Genomic DNA, 15,082 nt, shown 5'->3' with positions numbered 1-15,082 from the left:
AACAATTTTCTGCTTAAAAGCAAAGCCACATGTATTATTCACTTCAAATGTAAGTCTGATTAGCAGGGAAAAAAAAGACCCTCAGAAATGCTTTAGTGAGGCATTCATTCCTAAGGAACAGAGCTTTACTAAGATAAAAAAAAAAAAAAAGGAGGATTAGTGTATTTTTACTGAAGTACAGCTGCCTGATTTTCCCATCAGTCATCTCAGCGAGAACAAAACACAATTTTTGCTGTCAGTGTGTAATGATGTAATCATAAGAGCCAGTTACTCTGAAAATCCACATTTGACTATGGATATGTACTGTCAGTGTGTGCCATATTCTACTGACCAGCTCTGACAGTCGGTTCCATTATCGCTGCACAGCCAAGTGTACGGGAAGCTAGAACAGATTCTGGATTCTCTTCCAGTATTCCCAGGTCACCCTCTGTCAAACACACTGCAGTCTTCCGCCTACAGGGAAAAATCAGCTGTCACTGCAATTTGGATCAATAAGCTAATGAGCTCAGGATTTAGTGATCCTTTTCTCTTCCCAAAGCGCTTCGGCATTTAGAAGGCTCCTAAGAGTTAAAACAGTAACTAAAGTTTCAGTTATCTTCTCTGGGCTGATTCAAATAGCAGCAAAAGCACGTAGGTGGAGTTCCTTTTGCTTGCCTGATGGCACATAACAATCTCCATTTTATCTTGCTCTTCTACTCTACAGCCCTTTCTATCATCTGCTGAAGAAAATCATTCATTGGACTCATTAAATACTCCAATAAATGGGCTTGATTTTCAAATGGGACATTCAATAACAACTTTCATGGATTCTGAAGATATGATTTAAAGGATGGGATTTGTAGCCATACATCTTGGATAACAACACAACATAATAAGCAAGAGTCAAAGATAGTTAGGCTCTGCTATTCACATTTTTGAGCTCAATTTTGAAATAAAATATTTTAAAAAGATAGTCCAGGGCACACAGCAAGATCATGATCATAAAACATCTCTACCTCCAGCTGCTCAATAGCCTGAATGTCTGATAGGGTGCAAAAAAAAGACTGAGACACTGACAAAGCCAGTCATAGGGAAGACAGAAAGGCAGAGCTCTCCTTTGATAGATTGTTCCCACTTCAGCCTTCCTATGAGATTTTTAATTAAAATATCCAAGTTGGAAGGAGATCTCTCAGGTGGCATATTTTGTGCCATAAAGCTTACAGAGTAACAAAACTGACCTCCTCATTTCTGGAAGGCTGAGACAGTTTCACTGTACCATGGACAATCCTGTACACTTTGAGAGAACTCAAGATAGGAATAAATTGAAGAAAAATCAGTGTGACAGAATTTGGGAATGGTGGAAACACACGTTGTGGCATAGACACAAAACAGGCATATGGAAACAAATAGAAGAAAATCACATCATCCTTTTTAGCATCTACGACCTGGTCGTACATGGTAAAACAATCTCCTTCACAAATGATGCTCCCCTCTAAGCTCTTGCTTTTCCTCAATTATCTCTTCAGTGATGGCAACTAGTTATGCTTTATGTTCTGGGATTGGTTCAACTCACTGTTTGCATTTTACCATATTCATCTGACATCACTAAGCAGAGAATCCCATGGATTCAGAAGCTGCCTCTGTTATTTTCCTCACCCCATTCATAATTCCTGGTCCCTGCCCAGCCGAGCTTCCTAGCCCAGTTCATTCTGTATCTTTTACTGCTTTGCAAAGCACAGAACCTCTTAAACAGAGGTCACATATCCTTCTCTGTTCCTTATCCTCAGAGGATACTCACCTAGTATAAGAATTTGGCTGAGTTTACAACAATGTTTTTTGCCTCAGAAGTCTCTAATGTTGGCCAGAATGGCAGCTAGCACACAGGCACAGTGCAGTAGCCTATTCAGAATAAACGGTGTTTAGCTCTACTGAATTAACAACTGGCTTGAATCTTCGCAAAGTCTAATGAGTGTATGTACATAGCTAATACATGCAATGAATAGGTGATTTGCTTAAAATATTACACGCAAAATTCACATTTTTACTGGAAGAAGTTATCAGGGATCCTAGCAAATACAGGGGAGGCGAGAGGTTATCAAAAGCACATGAAAGAATTCTCCATCTTTTAGGATTTTTCCCCCAAAATTTTTCTGATATGCTGCCCAGAGCTGCCCCAAAGTCTGTCCATGCATGCCATTACAGGGGAATACAAGCGTAACCTTTGTGATTCACACAGCTTACAGAAGAGCCCTGACAGGGCAACACAGACTTTTTGTCATTTATTTTAACACAACACGTTTCATCTCTCAGTATGCCTTGCAGTAAGAAAACACAGCACAGAATGCACATTCAGCAGAGAAGGGGATAAGGATACTAAGCCAAAGTTTTGCCCTGTAAAATGAGCATTTAAACTGCTACTATCCACACACTGTATTTCCACCTAGAAGAACCAAGTCTATTCTATAGGCGATTACCGCAGAGTCACTACCAACCATTTCAAGGAAGAAAAAAAAAAAAGCTCTTGAGAAAGTTAAACCCTAAGAGACACATGGAACATCTCCTCTAGCTCAGGGTTTATAGCCATCTCGTCTATCCTAAGGCAATCAATATCAAAAGAAATGTCTCTGCCAGTCTTGCATTACAGGAATTACTGATTAGCAAAGCCTCAGCTTTGAGCTTCACCAAAACAAAGGGGTTTAACTCCTCTCCCTGCTCTCCCACACACACTCTATCATGCAGAGAAGCTGTGGGAATACTGATTTGATCTGCTACAGCTGCTCTGGTGAGTAAAAGGCAAATAGAATTGGGCTCTGCAACTGACACGTATCAGCTTGCATGAAGCCAGCCTAGCTCCTTCTAGCTCACAAAGCAGAAAGCCAATTGTAGTATCTTAGCATGATTTGCAATACTACTTGAGATTACCCAGTAGAAATTCTGTGAATTTCACGTCTATTCCTAAAATTCCTACTTTTTCATATATATATACACACACACACACCTGAAATATCCCCTATTTCTAGATGTATAGTAGTCATGTAGGCTAGGCCTACTTCTCTTGTCTCATGTGGCCCTCTGATTAAAAAACAAAAAAAAAAAAGGTCTCTGGAATAATTAGAGTTTAAGCTTATTTTAGGAAACTGTTGACTCATATCCATGAGCTTGTATGTATAGTATTTGTATAACTGAAAAGCAGTGACTGGGAGAGGCAGGGTATCAGGAAAAGCTGTCCTTGCTTAGACTCCCCTCTTTCAGCTTCTCCCTTTCACACATTTTTAGGAGTTTTCATTTGTGCACGTGACAGCGCTAAGAACAACATTTCCTCCCTTATTCCTACTGTCCACTGTGTAATCCAAAACCCATCTTGAAGAAATGACCACGTTTGTGTTCATAACAGCCTGTGCATACTGCAGCATTAGTGCTCCAACCCAAGATGCATCACCTACTCTGCCAGCTGGCACCTTTCCTTCCCCTCTGCTTTCTCTCTCTGAGCAGGAGAAACCATTCACTGCCTCCCGGGACTAGCACTGGACCCACACTGTTCCTGGTAATGAATGCAACCTGTTCTAATGAATGTGAAGCTTATTTGTGAGTGTGGAGCTGCACTCAATTGCCTGACATTTCACATTTCTCACCATAAATCTGGGTAACACTTTATTTTAATTATTGGGACATTTTCTAACTTTTATTGTTTCTGGCAAACCCAGGGAAAATGAGCTCATGCATTATATAAGGTATGTGAATTATTTCTTCGGGGGAAATTGTGTTCTATATTATTCTTGCCATCCAACAAGATATTTCACCCCTCTTCTAGGTGTCATTCAGCATAAGACAGGCTGAGAATAATTCACTAACTTTTCCCTGAACGACAGAAGCCTTGGAAGATGATGTGTCTATCCATCCATTCATCCATTCACCTTTCTGCATTTCTAATTCACTTAATATTACTGAGACAACACATCTCATACTTCTTTCACCTCTCCACGTTAAGCTGGGTTTAGATACCACTTTGAGATGCTGCAAACTTAAGCACAAACTACAAGTTTCAGACTCAGGTTTTATTTCTCCATGGTAATTTTGATTTACATTGCGTTACCAAGACCAACGCAGGAAAAAATGAACTAATGCAACTCATGAGCATTATACTGCTCGGGAAGATGCTTCATATTAAGCAGTTGGCATCACAGGATGCAGTCAGGGTCCTGAGGAGAACCAAATAATTTTCCAAATGCCTTGATACCTCAATTAAAAAAAAAATCCCTTTATATCCCTCCCAGCAAAATTCTGTAACTTATAATACAAACTCCTGTAGCTCTTTACAGTCTACTCAGCCAACCTGCAGAAAATTATAGTCACTGTCCTGGCCCTTATTTTCTCCAACTGCAGCCAGAGCCAAATTTCACATGGAGTCCAAACAAAGGTTAAATTTATACCCTCTATCTCGAAAAAGATAATTTAGGGCCAGCATGCAGTACGTGCTGAACACTTTGTAGGCACTGTTACCACGTGCTCATACAACTACACCATAACTTTTCAATTAGTGAATTGAGATTGGAGAACTGGAGAACTCATAAGTCAAGCTGCTTCTTTTGACAATTGTTTAGGCTTTAGAAATTGACTCCTGCTCTTTGGACTGCAAAACAAATGTGTTTCCCCATGTCTGCGCATCACATCCCCTCCTTGGACTGTACCTTCCTTGTTCATACTGCTGGGTCGGAGATGATGGAATTGGCCCTTTGCCCAGTTGGGGAGGGGGAAAAGTAGTTAGTATAATAGAATGGCTTTCTGACTTTTCTGAATAAAGTAAGTGAAAATTCCATGCAGATAGTGCATAGCATGCTTAATGACTCACGCTCCACATTTTCACTAGGGAAAAATTTAAGGCCTGAACTCAATGTTAGAAAATGGAAATTTTTATAAAACTTCCATGGTGATGTGTTACCATCTGTTCTGACATTAACAAAAAAAATCTAAGCAAGTAAATTGCTTGATTTTCTTTTTCTTGTTGCAAGAGCTTTCTGTTTTATGGATGTGATGTGAGCCTGGATGGGAGTGGTGCTAGTACATACAATTCAGTGCAAAAAGAACAAAGACTTTGGTCTAACTGCTTGCTGACTTTGGGCAAGTTAAAACCTGAGAAGTAAACTTCCATTCTAAAAATTACGGCCATTTTTCTCACACCGTGATCAGTGTGAGAGTAAATCTATGTGTAAGCACAGATGTGCGCATGTGCTCAGACCAGAAAAATATCCCTAATCTGAACAGTATCCAAGATTTCCCAATGAGAAGATTTTGCTAAAAAAGTATTCTCTCTTGGGAACCAAGCCACTTAGCATTTGGATAAAATGCATATAATAGCACAAAATTTAATGTTTTGGTTGGAAGAAAAAAACAGAAATCACAGTCAGCAGATTTTTTCCTCTTTTCTCCATTCTAATAAGTTCATAACAATATATAACTTTTTCTGTCTCTTTTTTAAGTAAGAACATATATTTCTTTTCAGAGAGTTGAATTCTTGGAACTCATGCCATATTCATTTAGCTATTTTTACCCACTCAGCTCCTTCCTGTATCCATGGAGTTTCATCAAAACACTGAATTCCAGTCTCTAATGACATAACCTTCCCCTTTCCTTCCTGCTCTCATGTCACCTCTTATTTTCTCACTAGCTCCATAGATTTCTCCGATTTTTACAGTTCTTCTACCTTAAGTTCTTAATTTCTTTGCATGCTTTGCAAAAGCCCTAGGTACTAACACACTCCCTCTTTTCCATAGGGGGGGGGAGTATAAAGGAGTTGCAATATTCTGCATCAGCAAGCAAAAAAACAAGGAGAAAAAAAAAAAAGGAGAAAAAAAGAAAAAAAGAAAAAAAAAAGAAAAAAGGAAAAAAAACACCACCGTCTAAACTAGAGAAAATAGCTTCTCCCTTACTCTTGGGTAAAATCACTGTAAGTTTTCAGACTCCAAAGGCTTGTCTTATAGCAACATAAACCTGGAAGGATGCTTCTGTAATCACTGTATAAGAATGAATACAAGAGTGTGTAAGAGTGAGTCTCCTCATCCATGTTTTGATATACATCAGCTGTATGACAGTACCCATGATAAAAAGACAGAATGATCATGGTATGAAGTTGATGCAAAAGGACTATGATACCTATAACAATTTCACTGATTGTATTTACCAATTAAACAGAAGATACAGGGTAGGGCCCATCCATTGTACACCTCTAGTTACTTAATGGATTACCTGTAGCAAAATGTGGGTCACGGATGGCCCCACAGTATCTTTCCGCAGGCACATAACACTTTGTCGCAGCTCAGCTAGACAGGGAGTTGCTATGGTATGTTATTTTCAAGGGTAAAGGCAGGAAAAAGAATCTGGCATAAATATTCTGTTTTAGAAAAAAATCCAATTGTACTGCAAATGGAATTAATTTGCAGAACAATTAAGTCAAATCACAAAATGTACAGATTAAAAAATATCCTTTGAAGTAATTTTGCAGGAGATAAAGGTGTTGATGAACCCAGAAAAGGGCTATAGAGGTTAGGGCTGCTCCAGGTCAGATTTTAGCAGGTTTCACTTGCTTATTCCCATCTGCTGAATCTCTCCAAGGCTGACATTTGGTAGTGACCATCACCTCCTAGTGTGCAGATTGCACCTCCAGCTAAAGACAGTGCCAAACATGTTCTAATTTCCATGTGTAATATTTAACTTGGAAAGACTCAGCGACAACTGCAGAGTAAAAGTTAACAACCAGTTAAAATTGCTATTAGTGTGCCAGAAAAGCAGGGCAGGGAGGGAAATACAAGACCGAATTAGCTGTGGTGTTCGAGCAAGGGAGGTCGGTCATCTTCTGAAAAAAGAACACAAATCTACGGAGATAAACAGCACAGCTGATAAATCAGAAACACAACCAGTCATGAAATACAGGGTCTGCAAATATTTCAGAAAAGAAAATAATGGAGGGGGAGCCAATCTGTACTGCGTGGTTAGATACATTCTCAAAGGGAGTGTTCAGTCTCTAAAAGTATATTGGTGAAGAGTCGGTGATCAACCAAGGGACTGGAGGTAGAGTAGATACAGAGTTACACACTGAAAACTTTATCCAGAAAAGTAAGAACTTGGAAACCAAGAACATGCTTAAGTACATAAAAGATTCATTTTGGATTTACTTTTTATTTTATTAAAAAGATGCGAAGATTCTTTCCTCTTCCTTTCCTTCCTTCAAGAAAAATTAGAAAAAGTCACTATGATAAAAACAGCACATTTTCATCATGAGGAAATGCTCTGACCTTAAGTTTGTATTATTTGACACAGGGAAAGGAGAGAAAATTTTCTTATGAACTGAGGTTGTTTACCAGCTTTGCAAGGAAGCACCTGGTAGAATAACCAGGTATAACCCCCTGACAAACACATTTGAGAGGAAAGACAGAAACTGAGTAATTCTATCAAAAGACATATAGAAGGTCTGGACAGAAGTGCATATTTCCTGTGCTTTTAACTGGTCGTGCATGCGCTGTCTCATCAAGCCCACGCATGAGATAAAAATTCATCAGAATCACGGTTCATTATGCAAGGGAGAGGATACAAGAATGGCAATATACATTCATCCAGCAACTCAAGCCACAACTTTGAACAGGAAGTTTCAGTGTCAAACTTTCAATTTCGACACCAGATGAAATCAACGTAAAATCGAATGCATCAAAAAAAAAAAAAAAAAAAAAAGGAAAAAAAAAAGGAAAAAACAGTCTCTTTATGCCACCCACTACCAGATAGTATATTGTTCTATTGTTCTTGCTTGGAAACTATTTCCCATTTATGTTACCTGTATTTAGAAAATCACGCACTAGATTATCTTCTCTCTTTTTCTATTTTTTCTATTTCTACAGAGGAAAAACTAAATGACACAGTTAGCAAAGGCAACAGCCCTGGAAAACAAGGTCCACTGTCTTCACAGCAGGTTCAGTACCGTCAGCAGGAGAAGAACTTCACTTACACCACATTTCAGTAGTGTATTTCAATTAACAATACTTCAAGAACCTTCCAAGAACCACCAGCAAAACTCTAAGGAATCTACAACATTAAAACTAACCAGTTTAGGTTCTCTATGAAAACACTTCCTGCTAAGGAAACCAGTTAAGACCGACTGCATTTGTCATTTAGACCAAAACACATATGAGACCACGTAACCATTTATTCATGGGTCACTTAAAAATAACCACGTAGACAACAAAAACCATTAAGTTGCTGCTAGCACATAGTGAATTTTAACAATTAAAGTATCTTGTTTCATTAGCAGGACACTGAGCACAGCAGTCCTCACCCAAAAGTAAACTTACAAAAGCTCTGGTAGCAAAAAGATTACTGACATTCATATTAAAACATCAACGGAACATGCTGGATTCTCTGATTCCTAGAGTGATTATTATTATTTTTCCACTACCAGCAATTCTGGAAGTGCACGGGAGTCAGAAAAAGAAATCAAATAGAAACAATTGTGAAACTGCCATATCTACTTTTATCATCCACATGGAAAAATATAAAGAATAATAAGCATATACCAAAAAAAAAAAATCCTTCAATCTTCCTTCTCACCTCCCCCTCAGTTATTAGGGAGAGACAGTACATTCTAAATTCATAAATTCTTTGGAAGCACTGTCTCTAAAGTTGGAATGTGACTTTTTTTTAATCACCAAAAAAAAAGCTGTTTCCCAGTTTCTTTCTCGAAAGTTTTCCTGAGAAAATATTCATTTCCAAAGTGTTATTTTTACGCATTTCATTCAGTGATTGTATGATTCGTCTAATGTTTTAACAGTGGTTTTACTCCATGAATTTTGGAATAATTTATCCTATTTCCTACAGTGTCTGCTTCTAAGGATAATTATATCAATATGCTTCTGATATTCTGCAATCCAAGTTACTTTTTTTTCCTCTCTAGATTTTGCTCTCAACAGGCTGATTCAAAACAAAACTTAATTGAACATTCCTGGCCCTCACATTTTTCTGAGAATGCTGCTGCACAATAAAACTGAATAAATGACCTAACAAACATTGGGAGACATGGATTCTTCTGCCTAGCATTATGTTGAATTCTCACGGCTTTCTATTATAATGAGAGTCTAAGATCAACTATCCTCTGCAGCATTTTCCAACAAAGAAAAAAAAAAAAAAAAAAAAACCTCTCATGCATTTCTTCTCATATACCTGCCCTAAGAAGGTAATTAAAAAATTGTAATGGCATGTTTTCTGTGGCAGGCTGAAACTTTATTTATATTATAAGCTACCAAAATAGCATTAATGTCTGTCATTGCTTGGTTCTTATTCAGAGAAAGCCTTAGTATAAGCTTTATCATTTTTGTAATGACAATAGCATTTAGCTTTGTCAAATAAGATGTAGTCTTTATTCTGTTAAGGCATAGCACTGCTAGTAAGCACTTCCTGCACTGGTGAGCTGCAAAGCGTGGAGAGTGATGTAGAGATACAATGACTCAAAAGGTCAGTTTCAGGACCAGTGACAGCAGGTTATTCAAAACAAAAATCCTCATCAGCTTAACAGAGAGCAGGACGGACTACCTAGAAGCATCTGGCTGTAACACAGTATTAGTTTTTTATTGCTACTTAAGACAGTAGATATGTTCTAAGGCAGTCTTAGAGAATTGTGGTAGGCCTATCAATTATTGTCCTGTCAGAAGTTCTTTGCTTAATAGTGAGCAAGGGAAGTGATAAAGCAGCTCCTTAGTTATTCATAAAGGAAACAAGAAAATTCTTTGATAAGATACTATCTTCTTTCCTTCCTCCCACTGTGTACACTGTGCAACAGGGAAATTTAGCTCTGTGTTCCCAGTCCTATACTGCAACCAAAGGCTCTAAAGAGGATTCTATGTAGCACACATGGTGAGGCTATTACTCATTAATTCTCCTGTTCTTTCTGTAGCATATCCAATATGTATCTGGTGAGAACTGTTACTGGAACATTCCAATTTAATCTCTTCTCTTTGTAAATAAGGCACAAAAAGAAGGCAACTAGCCATCTGACAGCACTTGACAATACAAAGCATAGCGCTAGAATGCAAATCAATGAAGTTTCTGTTTCTTGAATGTGACAAATACACTGAGATAAAAAGTCCTGATCAACTATCTGCACCTTTTTCAAGGAAACTTACAAGTCTGTATTCTTACGGTAAGCAGAGATGATGCTGCATACAGCAACAAGTGTGAAAACAAGTCTGCGTAAAGAAATTCTGAGCTGGCTTTAAAGTAACTCACATTATCATCGATAACAGAGTATCTTCAGCTACCTGGAAGACCGACCCAATGTCTTAGACATACTTCGCTGAAATCATCAAGTGTAAATATATTTGTAAGGTTTCTTGTTTCTCATCTAGCTAGCTCAGTGTGGTTCAGACATTCTACACAGTCCATAGTTGCAGTTTTGAGTACCTACCTTATCTTTGTACAAATGGGTATATTGATTCTTCAGGGACTGTAAGTGATTATCTTAGCTATAAATTATGATATAAACAGAAAAAACCTAATCACACATGTTCCGCAGAAATTAATAGAGAGCTGAACCTAAAAACACACCCACAGAGTCTAAAAATAAGCACCAAATTTCCCCTCCTCGTTTCTTTCTAATTTTTGTTTCCCACAGGTGATGATGCTATTCTCTTTACCAGATCTCTTGAAATTTATCATGTGCTGTGGGTCACTGGCTCTTCTGGGTAACATTATCTGAGCAGGATTATAGTTTTGTTAGGTACTGTGTGATATATATTAATTACATATTTATTACGCAAGAATAAACACCAAAAGACAGTGGCTTAACATTGCCTCCAAATATCAGATCCCTAGAAACTTATTTAAATATACATAAGAGTGCAAGCACAGACACAAGTATGTATATGTACTAATTACAGATAAATATGGTGTTTTCAGCTGCAATGCACCATGAATGTATGGAATATTTTTGGTAGGACATGAGCTTTGTTTAGTTTAGCCATGCAGCTCAGCCCATTTCAGACTTCTAGAAACAAGCAAATTGAAATACTAGAAGCTTACTCAATATTGATTGCTTTAGACACTACAATTTAATGGAGCTTCATTTCATGCAAGTGAAGGAATTTTAAAAGCACAACGTTGTTGAAAGCCATAGAAGGGGTAATAATTGAGCAGTAGCACTGCACAACTATTTGCAATTACTGCCAAGCAGACAAGCTCTTCAACAAAAGAACAAATGGAGAGGAATCCAGATCAAACTATAGGACAACTCGGGAGTAAAAATTCTGTAGAGTTTTGAGCAGTTTGGTACATACTTGCACTGCAACGATATGTCCTCCCTCATACACTTTATGAACTATTAACTCTCCAAAAACATCTTATGAAGCAAGTATAGCAAGTTTTCATCTCCGTATGAAAAAAGTAAGGTCAGCAGGTATGAACACAGAAGAAGTTGGTTCTAGAACTAGAGTGAGAAAGCTGAAATTCTGGAATTATGCTACAGACTAGTATTTGATTTAGAGATTTGGGCGGAAAGGAAAAGAAACAGTTTCTCATTACACATTATTATGTATGTATGCATGCAGTCTCTGACATAACGGGTCCCCAACCTGATCTAAGAGCTACCTCAATGCACAGAGTAAAACCCCTCATGCCTAGAGGACTGAAGCAGAAACCCATTGTGCTGAATTTGCCTGGAGGCCACTCTGCATCCCATAAGAAGAATGCCATGGTGCCAGATGCATGCTCCATTACATTCTCCTAGCCTTGAAAGAAAAACACTTAAAATTCAGTATATATAATATCCATGTTAATGTGAGACAGGAGACTGGCAGTGTGCCACTAGCAGAGCCAAGAAAGTGGAAAAACAGATGAAAAGTAGTACAGTCTCACAATCTGAAGCAGACAGACCTATTGCAAGTTGTCTCCATTCTTGGGGCAGGATAGTCCAGGCTGATTTATGAGCACAGTATTTATAAGTAACACACATGAAATACATTACGGGTAGATATAAATCTCCTAACATGCACGGAAAACAGTAAAGATAAAAGCATGCATATGGTAAACCAGGTGAATGTTTGCATCTTTGCCATTGAAAGTATGGTACTAAAGCCAGAGCATGTCTTTGCCTTTGTTTATTTGCACTACTGTTCACGAGTACTATGGAAGACACGGAATATTAGGCAAGGACCTTCCGGAAAGATGTTCCTAAATTACTTTTTTATTATTATTTTTATAACAATTCAATAATGAAAGACCAGTATCAGTTCATGGTACAAGAATAGGTATTATTCTGCTAACTGAACGGACTTCCTGTCCTAAAACAGCATCATAACATTTTCTTTCATCTATTACACATCCTCTTACTGAGTATTTTCCAGAGCTCAGCTGGGGAAAACACTCCAAAATTACCATAATTTTGAAGTCACTCACAAAAGGAAGGGTAGCATAAGGCTGTAGTCTGATAGTGGTACTGTCAGTAAGTGGCATGGAATAATCTAGATAGTTTCGGTTTACAGATGTTGGGAGCTGCAAGATGACAGCAGAGGAATGCAGACATCCACCAGGTCTCTCTAACCAGGTGTTTCAGTCCTAACGAGATAATATTCTAAGCCTAATGACCTTTCACATTGACAGTGTCACAGGATATTTTCAGTTCAGTGGGTATAACACCAAGTAAACAAACCATATTCAGGTCAGCCTGTGCCTGATAAAATTAAGTAAATGACATCTGGAAAAGTGAAACTATGGGTCTACTGTATTTTTACATCAGTTCTAAATCAGTCCTAGTTTTTATTTATCAAGGTAAACACTAATGAAGGACAACAGATCGAATATGAAAAACAAAAATATATAGGAAGAATAAGCGAGGCGGCATATTTTCAGCCTTTTTGAGAATGGATATAACTGTTTGTGTTGTATTTAGTGATACTTAATCCTTCTTTTATGCCAGTACCAATTCTGAATTGAAGATCTGCTCTGATTTGAGGAAGAACTGAACACTTTAGTTACCTTCTGATAATTCCTCCCTTATCTCCCTCTGCCTCAGTTCCCCAAACATTAAATTAGGTAAATGAGAGACTTTTTAATATAAATCTTCAAAATGCTTTCATCATAAATTTGTTGCGTTCTGTGCTCTACTTACACATGTAATTCCTGTCAAAATCAGGCAAAGATGTCAGAGTCTCCAACCAAAGTCTTGATCCAAATTGGAGAGATTAAAAGTAAAATAAACTCAGATAACTAATTAATGTTTATATGAATGCAAGCAATTATAGCAGTGCTGTTATTACTTCAGAGAGAAATTGTGTGGGCTTCTTATCAATGTGGTTTAGGTTGTGTAAATAAAGTGAAGCTACTCTTACCATCTCCAGTTGCTGATGATAATGATGACTGCATGTACCATTTTCTCTACGTTTACTTTAATCCATCAGCCGAGAGCGAGACATTCTTCCTTCTGCACACCTCCTATAAACAGGGTATGGAAAGAAGTAAGGATTTCATCAAAAAAAAAAAAAAAGAAAGAAAGAAAGAAATCCATGTCACTCGCAGCATTTTTTCAAGTAATAGTAACAGTCTCTTTGTGCCATCATCAACCATGGCATTTCATTCACACAGAACACTTGTGGGCACATCACATATGCTTTTTCACTCAATGTATTTTTAAATGTTTCCCAGGCAACTGTTTCAATACAATATGCCTCCTTGGCAACCTGGTGCCCACAAATGCCATGCCAGTCCCCCCAGTCCTCTTTTTAGGTCTTCCCATCTTGTCATATAAATGTCAGCAGGCTTAATTCTGTATAGACAGCCACGTGGGTGCTGATCTGGTCTTCTACTTGAAAAGGGAAAGCTGAATTGAAAATACGAGTTGTACACTGGGCTTTGCACATTAACAAATTAAGGCTCTGTTAAGCTACCAGGGAAAGCAGGTTTCAAAACCAGTGACTTCTCATTGAAAAGACTGTGTCACCTACCACCAAAATTTGGGAGAGCTTCCTCTGAAAACAGCAGTAAGTTTGCATTTCTCGCATTGAAATTGTGTCATCTTTATTCTCCTGACTGTGCTAAAGTAAGTCTTACACAGATTTCCTAGTTTTTTTAACTTGAAGTGTAATTCACAATTATGATGAAGAGTCACATTTTCCACTCTACAACAGATAGTGATCAGCGCTCTACTGAATGGGCCACTGTGACCAAGCTATTCTTCCTAAAGCTGCATTTGCTGCCTTGAGACACATTGGCAAGTTCATTTGATACGGAAGCTTTCACTGATGCTCTGCTCTACGTGCGTATTTCAGACTCCAATGGTTGTATTTTGGACCTTTTCCAACATGGTATTTAATAGCACGGACTCCTTGATTCTTTAAGGAAGTCACAGAATATTTGACAAAGTCTCAAAATCACCAACATATTCTCTTAACCTAAGCATGAGTTAGCTAAAATTATTAAAACATAAAAATATTTTAGTTTTCTAGCAAGGCATAATTTATTCTAAAAATTTCTATCTGATATAAAAGTTATCACTACAGAATCAGAGATAGTTTAGGGGCACCAATAGCATCTATAGCAATAAATTTGTTTTAATAAAAATTGCATATGCTTCAGCCTCAAAATGGTGCATTAAGAAAGCATAGCTCATGCATGCAATTATATCTGTCCCAGAAGAAAACCTAGTACAAACTATGGTATTTTTTCTTCATTGATTATTTCATAAGAACAGCTGAAAAAATGACAATTTTTCCAGGCTATAAAATAACCAACACTCTAAATCCTACACTGACAGCAAAGTTCTCCTCCCTCTCTGTGAGCTGTTGTATCTTAAATAGAGACTCCTCCATTACTTCAGGCTTTTTAATTCTTTCCAAATGCAGAAGCTCTCATTCAATACTGCAGCTGTTGGGTAGGAAATCAGAAATAGCAGAAGGCGGATTAGTTGATAATGTACCAGTTCTTCCCCAGCAAATGCTGGCACCTGCGTTTCACACCCTCCTCTTTCCTTCAGCCCAGGAAAAGATCACTTTGTTTGTTTGGCAGACAATTTAGCGGCTTTCATGATTACAGAATTGTTAAAACTTTAAAATCTGTTATAGTAGCCCCTTCTTCCTAA

The sequence above is a fragment of the Tinamus guttatus genome, unplaced genomic scaffold (genome assembly GCF_059628265.1).
Source record: "Tinamus guttatus ecotype Peru unplaced genomic scaffold, ASM5962826v1 Tinamus_guttatus_pri_ptg000652l, whole genome shotgun sequence".
Taxonomy (NCBI): domain Eukaryota; kingdom Metazoa; phylum Chordata; class Aves; order Tinamiformes; family Tinamidae; genus Tinamus; species Tinamus guttatus.
The sequence above is the reverse complement of the archived record's forward strand: the minus strand, read 5'-3'. Positions refer to the sequence as shown.